The sequence below is a fragment of the Piliocolobus tephrosceles genome, chromosome 8, assembly GCF_002776525.5.
Source record: "Piliocolobus tephrosceles isolate RC106 chromosome 8, ASM277652v3, whole genome shotgun sequence".
Lineage (NCBI taxonomy): Eukaryota > Metazoa > Chordata > Mammalia > Primates > Cercopithecidae > Piliocolobus > Piliocolobus tephrosceles.
The window spans coordinates 52764459-52775025 of NC_045441.1; the positions used below are offsets into that span (position 1 = coordinate 52764459).

The following is a 10567-nucleotide window of genomic DNA, read 5'->3' on the forward strand; positions in this document are numbered from 1 at the left end:
GTTCTATAGTGGATAATTTGGCTTGGCAGAGCCTTTAAAGCTTAGTCTTTCATGACCCAGGTCAGGCAGGCTGAGTGAGTTGTACGCTTCTGTTGTATAGACTTCTGTTCCAAGTCAATTGTAAAATGTTGAACAAATCAAATGGGGGATTACATTGAATGAATATTTAGAATACCAGAATTGCATTCGACTATGAGTAATAGAAACCTGAGAAGCAGTGGTTTAAATAAATAGGAATTTATTTTTCTCTCACAGAATGAGAATTCCAGAAGTAGGCAGTGCAGGGCTGATAGGGCAGTTCCAGTTCATCAATCTAGTGTGATCCACATTCTCACATTCATAAGATAGCTACTGTTACTCCGGGTGTCACGTTGTGCTCTTGGAAACAGAAGGGAAGATGGGTCAAATGAAAACAATGCCCAGCAGTTGAGTCAGTATGGTTTTTATTTTCATCCTGTTAGTAAGAAGAGATATTGGATAGGCACCTAGAAGTCTCTGCCACAAGATGTCTGTGAATGCACGAAAACGGGAATTGTTGAAAGTGCTAACTGTAACATGGCAGGAACAAGTTCAGAGAAAAATTCAGAAATTCCTGAGCTCTGTTCATGAGCTCCCAAAGGCTGGCAGGTAACACTGATTGACAATAATCCCACTAATCTAGCATATATGACAAGCCTACCTAATAGACAGTGAAAGACATTGCCACTGGAAACATGGACTCAAATTCATGAGGCTGCCACCCTCTACTCCAAGGATGGAACCCATGAAAGGCAACATAGGAATATGTTAGGTAGTATTTGAGTGAACATGCATAGTTTTGTCAGTTTGCATGTTGTGCTTTTTAGGAGATATACATTTAAATGAAAATATTAAGTCAATTACATTTATATCAACTCTCTCCTCCATCTTCAAGTAAATCTTTCATGCTTAACAAGCTGGTGCCACTAGTCAACTAAGCCCAATGAAATGAATTTTTTAGATAACTGAGGCATTATTTTAAGTAAAAATTAATTAAAAAATTAACCAGCAATAGTATAAATAATACCAAATCTTATTGCTTGTTTCATCAACATATACTGAATAATTTAATATAATGGAACGTTGTTTTCTTTTGAACTGACACATAATTGTACATATCAATGGGGTACAGTGTGATGTTTTGATACACGTAAATATTGTGTAAAAGTCAAATCAAGGTATTTAGCATATCCATCACCTCACGGATTTAGCATTTCTTTGTGGTGAGAACATTCAAAATCCTTTCTTCTAGTTATTTTGTGATATACAATATTGTTAGCCAGAATCACTGTGTAACAGAATGTCAGAACTTATTTCTCCTATATAACTATAATTTTGTACCCACTGACTGATCTCTCCCCATCTCACTCTCCCCTTTTTCCTCCCCAGCCTCTGCAGCTGTGAGATCAACTTCTTTAAGTTGCACCTGAGTGAGATCATGCAATATTTGTCTTTCTGTGCCTGGCTTATTTCACTTAACATAATGTCTTCTGGGTTCATCCATGTTGCTGCAAATGACAGGATTTCCTTCTTTCTTTATAGCTGAATAGTATCCCATTGTTTATAAATAACACATTCTCTCTCTCTCTCTCTGCTCTCTCTATTTCTTTCTTTCTTTCCTCAGGCTATCGTAGTGAAAATGCCATATTTTCTTTATTCCTTCATTCCTTGATGATATTTACGAAAAATGCTCAACATCAGTAATCATCAGGGAAATGCAAATCAGACCACAATGAGATATAACTTCAACCCAACTAGAATGGCTACTAGCAAAAAGAAAAAATAACAAATGGTGGCATGCAGGTGAAGGGGAACTCTTATACACTGTTGATGGAAATGCAAATCAGTACAGCCATTATGGAAAACAGTGTGGAGGTTCCTCAAAAAATTCAAAATACAACTACCATATGATCTAGCAATCTCACTACTGGATACATATTCAAAGGAAATGAAATCAGCATGTCAAAGAGATATGTGCACTCTCATGTTTATTGCAGCACTATATGCAACAGCCAAGACACAGAATCAACCTAAGTGTAACAAAATGTTTTTGACTGGCTGCTACTTGTGCAGAAAACAACCTTCCCTACCATTACCCACCCCTTCATCATTTGCCCCCCGCATATCCTTCCCCTTCCCTCTCCCCACATGACTGCTATATCAGGAAGGAAAATTTTGATGGGAGTGCTAAGATATTCCTATTTCATGGAGAATAGGTTAGAACCAGCAGGTATTCAGGCACTTTTGTTATACTTGCATTTAAAAAAAAGAAAACTTAAGAGAATTGAAATGTATTTAGCCTGTAGACAATGTAAATGTAAAATGCTCTGGGAACTCTGAACCAGTGATGGTGAGTATGTAAATTGCTAATATGGCTCTAGAAAATGGTTTGGCAGAATCTGTGAAAACTGAACATAGGCATATTTACGGACTATACCATGACCATCAACTTAGTGACACAGCTTTATCCACAGCCCTACCCCCATGCTAGGACCCAGTTCAGCCTTCCTTCCTCTGTGATAGCTCAGGCCTCCCTCCTGCAGTGTTCTCTCCATCAGCTGATCATAGGTGGCCCCACCTTAGCCCATCAGAGGCAGGTTCACTGCTGTGAATCTCATTAAGAAAGATTAGGAGACAGGCAGCTGCCTCTCAGTAAGCTCCCTGAACACTGTGTAAACTTTCCCACCCCTTCTCCAGAAACTTTCAAACTCTGTTATCATTTAGGATGATGACTTCACCGTCACTATCTAGTACTCTAAAGCCCAACACAAACTGGCTTGTACAATAAAGATGAATCACTGGATCGTGTAACAGCAAAGACCAATGTGGGCTTCCGGCACAGTTCTATCAGAATTCCAGTTCAGTTTCTCTGAGATCTCTTAATTCCGCATTCTGCTAAGTTGGCGTTGTCCTCAGGCAGAAGTCCCTCATGGTCTTAAAATGTCTGCCAGCATCAACTGGGCTAAGTGCTTCCTTCTCAGATGATGAGAAGGGAGCAGGCAGAGACTTACCTGGATAGAAATGCAGATAACCACTGGATAAAAGCACTGAACTTAATTTTGATGGGACTTTCTGGCCACATGCCCACCTCCCGAACCAAACATTTTGGCAGCAAGATTCCAGCTGCCTGCAGTGCTGAAACCTCAAGCCCCAGTCAAGCAAACCAAAACCAAAACTAAAACAATACCTGTTGTACTCCCCCCAGAATAATAAGTGTCTTACTATGTCTACATCACTCAAAAGAATCCACTCAAATGGCTCATCTCAAAATAAAGCAGGTATGCTCCAAAGTGATTTCACATCCTCATGATGTCTCTGAAATAGCAACGGTTGGCAACTTAAAGTTTCCTTCCTATAACTTAAAGCGCTACCTTATTGCTGCACCAGACTGTTAACACCCACCCCCTTCTCCAAAAAATCTAAGAAAATTTGGTTAGATGACCACATGCCATAGCATTTGTAGCATTCAGAGATAATAATGGTAATACCTCATCTTTGATTAGCATTTTATAGTTTCCAGTGTGTTTTCACATGCAGCATTTCATTTCATCCCCAGAAGCTGGGTAGGATCTGTACTGTTATATCCAGTGTGTAGGTAAGGAAGTCTCAGAGAGATTGAGTGACTTCCCCAAGGTTAATGATCTGTAAGTCAAAAAAAAGAGTTGGCATTAGGATCTAGGTCTTTTCAACACTGAACTTTTGTGAAGACCTTTCCTCTGATCAGTCTTTTGGATCAGGGTACATAATAAGGAAGATAAGAGGCAAATTTGATTGTGGTTCATAAGAATAAGAGACCGAATATAGGGATTATCTGAAGAGAGGATTCCTCTGCTGCAGGACTTTGGTGCACAGGAGAGAGAAGACAGAAAAGATCTCTCAACCTTTGCTTCTGCCCTTTTTTAGTTTTCTTTCCCAATTTCCTTTTTCCTGTTTCTTTCTTGAATTCTCTTCTCTGGTGCAACTTTCTCAAACACAATACCAAACACTCTCCATGCCTAGGCCCCATGCAAGAATCAATCCTGAAAAGTCACCATATTTTCAGGGGGTCGGGGACAGGCAGGGAAAGGTAGCAGGGGAGGGACGCTGGATTGGGAAGGGGAGAGTGAGAATGGTAATGGCGAATGAGAGAGAAAGAAATTGGAATCATGAGTTGGCTCTAACCCTGAAGACTGTAATCTAAAATGTTTGTTTACTATATACATTTTTAAAGAGAATATCTTGCAAGCAATATGACTTTGAGCTGCAGACACAGGAGAGGGAATACTCAAAGACTGGGCAACCCAAACCTACCAACTGAAGGGTTTTGTTAATTATTTTATAGATGAAGACTGGTCAGGTGCTATACAACATTATCTTTTACGTCACTCACTTTAGATAAATTTGGAGTATTTATACAGTCAGCTTGTTGAAAATTTTCTTATGACTTTGATCTGCACTGGGTAATACAGAAAGATGCTGAAAAACAGGAAATGTTACAATCAGGAAGACAGTCTTTATCAACTATTTTTTCCCTCTGATATGACCGTTTACCTGGGCAGCTCAGATATTATCTTCAAGTCTGTTTAAGGTGGAAAGGACCCTTCTTGAATTGTTTACAACAAGAATTAGATTACATCTAATCTCACAGTGATGAGAAATAATTAATCTGGATATTCTTGGGCTGTTGTGGCAATAAGAGTAACCTAATTTGGGTACTGTGGCATGGAAAGAAAAATAGAGATTGCAAACTGGAAGGCTCATGGGCTAACTGTGGGCTGCAGGTGGAATGTGTTTGCTTTCCAGTGTTTTAAAAGAACAGTTCTGTCCAGGTCACCATTGCCCCACCATTCACACAATACAAAGGTGCATTCACACACTTCTTCCCTCATTGCATCCTCTGTCTGATCCTAAGGTTTCTGAGTTTGAGGCCTTATAAATAAGAAAAGTCATTACACATACAATGCAATACAGAGAAGAAAGAATCATTTATCTTGGCAAACACATAATGGGATGAAAATTACAGAAAGGCAAATTGAGTTATAAAACCCAGGGGAAAGTCATTTCCTAGAGAAATGACTGGAATCTGGGTCCATTTTCTGAAAGGCAAAAGTAGCCTCCACATTGGTCCAGATCTGGAAAAGAAGGGATTGAGCTGCAGAGCCCTTTGAGATGATGTTTAATGGGACTGTTTGTTCTGTAACTCTGGGAACTAAAATTGCAACAGAAAATATAATTATGCCAAACAATTGGCTGAAAGACAACATGAGTTAAGTCCTTACAAAACAGGAGCAAAGACAAAGAGCATGACGAAAGCAAAAGGGTCACCTTTCCTCATGATAGGTGATGCCTGTGTTCCCTATTCCACCCCGAAATCACCAGCAGGAAGGCACAGAGTGGAGGTTGTCAGGAACAGGGTGAAGGGCAACACAAGGGTGTCTTTTAAAAGTCTGACATCTCTATAAAGTTTAGTTTTAAAAGAAGGCATTTAAGACCAGAAACAAGCTTGGTAACAGCAATGAGAGGACCTCCCAATAGAGAAGGAGAGGGCAAAAGACAAGCCAAGAGCTTCAGTTCCTGCTGGAGGCCTCATGACATCTCCATCATCAAATCCTCATCCTGATTCTCAGTATCCTCACCTAAAGCATTTGGCAAACTAGGATGCTTTTGCCCCTCTAGCCCAGTGTCTATGATTTATGTGAGCATGGGCCTGCCCCCAGATTCAAGGGGAGAGAACAAAAGTGTTCTATAATCCACAAATTCAAGTATGGATAGAATGTTAAGTGCCAGGACTCTTGAGTCAGACAGAGCTGAGTTCAAATCCTAGTTCCAGCACTTATTAGCTTTAAGGACCTCAGCAAGTACCTCATTTCCCAGGGTCTTGTTTTTTCTCATCCATAGTTTGGGCATAGCATTTGTCTACCTCATAGGATTTAAGAACTGCTCTGTGTTAAGGCATCAAGTCCAACAGTAGGCACTCAATGAATGTAGTAATAGTTATTTAAAATAATCATTATAGTGAATTTGAACATCTGTGAAAGGGAGATAGCCTAGTCAGTCTACAAAAGGAGAGCTAGTGTCAGATCTCATGTCATGACTGAATGGCTCCCTGCTTATCTCTGTCCAGTTGAATGGTTTTGCGTCAGCAGAGACTAGGAAACCAGCATCATCAAAATAAATGAGACAAGCAGTTTGTAAGTGCCTGTTATTGGCACAGCACAGTCATTGCACTAGACCTTAGAAAGAGGTCTCGTCAAAAGTGAATTCACAATCATGGGAAGGAATGACTTGTAATCTATCCAAGCTAAGAGACTGAAGACTCTTTCCTTGATGCTACATAAGAGAAGAACAGTAACAAATTGTTAGAAATAACTTTAACATTGAAAACTGAAATCTTAGCACACTGCCTTATCACAGTGCTGAACTACACTTCACACAACTTTTATTGAGCAGTGCAGGCCTAAAGATAGTTTCTCTTTGGGAGGCTGAGGTGGGCAGATCATGAAGTCAGGAGATCGAGACCATCCTGGCTAACACGGTGAAACCCCGTCTCTACTAAAAATACAAAAAGTTAGGGAGGTGTGATGGCACGCGCCTGTAGTCTCAGCTACTCAGGAGGCTGAGGCAGAAGAATTGCTTGAACCCAGGAGGCGGAGGTTGTGGTGAGCTGAGATTGTGCCACTGCACTCCAGTCTGGGCAACAGAGTGAGACTCCGGGAAAAAAAAAAAAAAAAAAAAAGTTTCTTTTCTCAAGGAGGCTACCATCAAGTGCAGAGGCCTCCAAGGAGGAATGCATTTACCCCAGGATGTGGGGGCCAGGCAATACTCTGCGGTATAGTATGAAGATACCAGACCTTCTATTCCTACATTTAAAAAAGAGTTTATTTCATAATATACATGCTACATTTTGTTTTTGGTTTAGAGATAGAATCTCACTCTGTAGCCCAGGCTGGAGTGCAGTGGTGTGATCATAGCTCAGTGTAACCTTGAACTTCTGGGTTCAAGTTATTCCTCCCTTGCCTCAGCCTCCTGAATAGCCAGGATTACAGGGGTACACCACCATACCCAGCTAATTTTTTAATTTTTTGCAGACATAGGGTCTTGCTATATTGACCAGGCTAGTCTCAAACCCCTGGCTTCAAATGTCCTCCCAACTCAGCCTCCCAAAGTGTTGGGATTACAGGCATGAGTCACTGTGTCTAGCCTATAATATACATACTATTTGTGAAAAGTAGCACCTGTATATAATTTATAAATAAATATAAATATTAATGAGATCAAGGTTCAAGTGGATTCTTGATCAAAAGGTTTGAGAACTACTGGTACACAGGAGATGGAACACCAGTAAGCCAGCAGTCAGAATGTGATGCAGAGGGAATTTGGCCAGAGCACAGATGACAGGCATCCAGCTCAGCAGAGAAGGAAGAGGAGGCAGTTATAGGGAAGGCTTCCTGGAGGAGATTATATGCTGAGTTGCTGCAGTATATTTGGGGGAGAGAATGGGGAAGAGGGAAAAATAATGTTCCAGGCAGGCTACACAACATTTGCAAAGAAAGGCAAGGTGGCTTTTGTGTGAATAAGTGAGTGCATTTTGAAAACTAAAATGGCAGCATGCAGTGGCTCACACCTGTAATCCCAGCACTTTGGGAGGCCAAGGTGGGTGGATCGCTTGAGCCCAGAATTTGAGACTGGCCTGGGCAAATGGCGAAACTCCATCTCTACAAAAAATACAAAAAATTCGCTGGGCATGGTGGCATGCACCTGTAATCTCAGCTACTCAGGAAGCTGAAGTGGGAGGATTGCTTGAATCCAGGAAGTTGAGGCTGCAGTGAGCCGTGATCGTGCCACTGTACTCCGGCCTGGGCAACAGAGTAAGATCTTACCTCAAAAAAAAAAAAAAAAAAGAAAAAGAAGAAAGAAAACAAAAATGATTTGGTACATCTTGAACTGTCAGTACATGTGGGAAAACTGTAGGAGGTAAGGCTGGGATCAAATTTTTCTGCAGAGATCAATTTTGGTCATTGAAAAGCAGGAAGCTTATTCTGATAGTGAAAGTTACCACTAAGACATTCTAGCACGGGAGATAAGATCATGGAGTAGTATTCCCAATTTGATCTTCTAGTCCAATCTCTATTGATACTTGTCTGAGTCCTAGAGGAAATGGACTGCAATAGTGTGAGCTGGTAAAACCTCAACAAGCTACAACAAAAAAGGTGCTAGTAGCCTTTGAGGTTACAGAAATCCTCAAGACTGTGCATTGCTGTGTGAGAATCAGTGACGCCTAAAAACACATCTTTGGGCAAAAAAGGTTGCACAGTCTTTTACAAGCATTAGTGGCCTTAGTGCCTCCAATACAGTCAATAGCAACTGAAGTTATCATCTGAGCGAGCCAAAGCTGGAAAGAAGGGAAATAATAGATACTACAGCAGCCAAGAGGGGAGTACATGGAGACCAACCAAGCCACCCCTAGCAGACCCTTAGAATAAATTGAGGAGGATTTTGCAAAGCACCTAGTGCTCTCTCGTGTGAGGAGAGACTGGGCTTGTCTTATTCAAATTGTATCCCTTATATCTTGCACGGTGGAACAGGACTGCAAGGCTGCACAGATCCCAGGGTCACTGTTCATGCAGTTGCCTATAATAAATAGAGCCTTCTGGAGTTGTGTAACAGGAGCCTTGCACAGATGTTCAATCAAGATAGGTTAAAGGCAAAAATGAAATAGCAATTGCTTAGCTGCTTTTGTTAACATTATTCTAAATCTCAGGTTGGGCTGGCGTGAGCAGCAGTGGCTCCCATCAGATTTGGGTTTGGAGTTATCATCTGGGTAGCAGTGTAGCACATAACGTAGGGGAATGGATCCAAGACACTCAATTAGAACTGCAGTGATTGGTGGGGTGTTTTACTGCTTTAGTTCCGGAAAGGTCCTGAAAGGAACTGGAAATAAATGCCATAACTATGTATACAGTCAGTAGGCAGGAGCAGCCAGGTGGAGAACTAGGGGCTAACACTCATGAGGTCACTGGTGACAACTAATGAGAATACCCCCATTACTCATTCTAAGGCTAGCTCTTAATCCTAGGCAAAATGAGACTGGGGGACAAAATGAAAATTAATCAGCAGAGAGCAGATAAAGCTGATTCATTTCTGAGCTGGAATAAAATCAATACAGAGAACTTGGTTGCATAAATATCAAACAATAAAACCTGGAATAGACATCATCCTCCTTAGAAGAAGATGGAGCCTAAAGAAGGCATGCCGTTGAGCCCAAGGTTGCTGTTGGTGGAAGTGGCAGCCTTAGTATTCAAGAGCCGGGGAACATCAGACATTGTAAGTGTCCACAGAATTGCATGAGCTGAAGAAGACCGAGGTTCATGATCTGCTCATTCCACACAGTGGTGACAATAGAAGAAATATCTAGTAAACCTGAAAAGCACCTCAAGAGGGACCTGGAAAACAATCTAAAAAGACAGAGAAAGCTAGAGTTGAAGGCAGTATAGAGTTGGATTCAAGATAGTATCTAATGTTCATATAGATCCTCTTGCATCGTTAACAGATGTCCACACAGGACACAGGAAGTGCACGGTTTTGATTATCCGTGTATGCCAAAATAAACCAGTTCCTGCATGTGGAGGACAGACAGCTGTATGAAGCAGGATCCTCAGTGTCTTCAGTTGGCTCCATCAGACCAGTGGATTCACACCTTCCGGCAGCTGCCCCATCTCGAGGGCACTGGACATGATGGATTTGGAGAGACTGTTATGGGATCGCAAACCATTTGTAATGCTAAGTACCACACTGTGGGGCTACTGCACATCCATACTTTGTGCCTACACATTGGGAGACACTAGGCTTTGGGGAGAGACAGATGTTTTCAAGGAAGGCTCTTAAACCCAGAGAATGTTTCTTGTCTACAGCCACTGTCATATCAATCTGACTTCTCAGTTCCCTCACTGTCCCTCTCCTTTCAAATATTTTTACTTCCCAAATCAGACAGATAAATGTTTTTTGCAAGTACAGAGGTATGTCAGTCATCACCTTCTCTCTCGGATGCAATAAGTTGAATTGTTTGTTTTATATATTTTTGTAGCTTAGATGTTGACTTTATCTAAAGGGATATCCTTGAAACAAACACTTTCAAAATGTAAGTACAGAAAGGTAAGCATGCTATTAGCAATTTTTAAAAAACTTTGCATGTGGTTACTATCTATATATTTGTCCTTCTATTGTCTATCAATGCCTTCTAAATGCACCACGAGTACAGAGAAAAAACTGTCTGTGTGCACCTGGGAGAACTTGCTTGATGCCCCTGGCCTCAGTTTACCACATTTCCAAAACCAGTGGTTCTGACAGCCAGAGCATCTTCAGATCTAAGAGATCATAATCATGTATCTTATACAAAGACCAGAAATGCCTAGAGTATACAGATTTTTAAAAAGTAGTATAAGCGGCCGGGCACGGTGGCTCAAGCCTGTAATCCCAGCACTTTGGGAGGCCGAGACGGGCGGATCACGAGGTCAGGAGATCGAGACCATCCTGGCTAACACGGTGAAACCCCGTCTCTACTAAAAATACA

General features: G+C 41.2%; 1 long non-coding RNA gene across 1 annotated transcript; it reads right to left on the reverse strand.

Moving 5' to 3' along the window:
• Positions 1-279: 279 nt before the first annotated feature.
• On the reverse strand, positions 280-6481 carry LOC111551835. Its single transcript, XR_002734479.1, has 3 exons — positions 4388-6481; positions 3507-3660; positions 280-454 (listed from the first exon to the last, which is right to left on the reverse strand). It is a non-coding gene; the product is annotated as an uncharacterized LOC111551835 (long non-coding RNA).
• Between the last annotated feature and the right edge of the window lie 4086 nt (positions 6482-10567).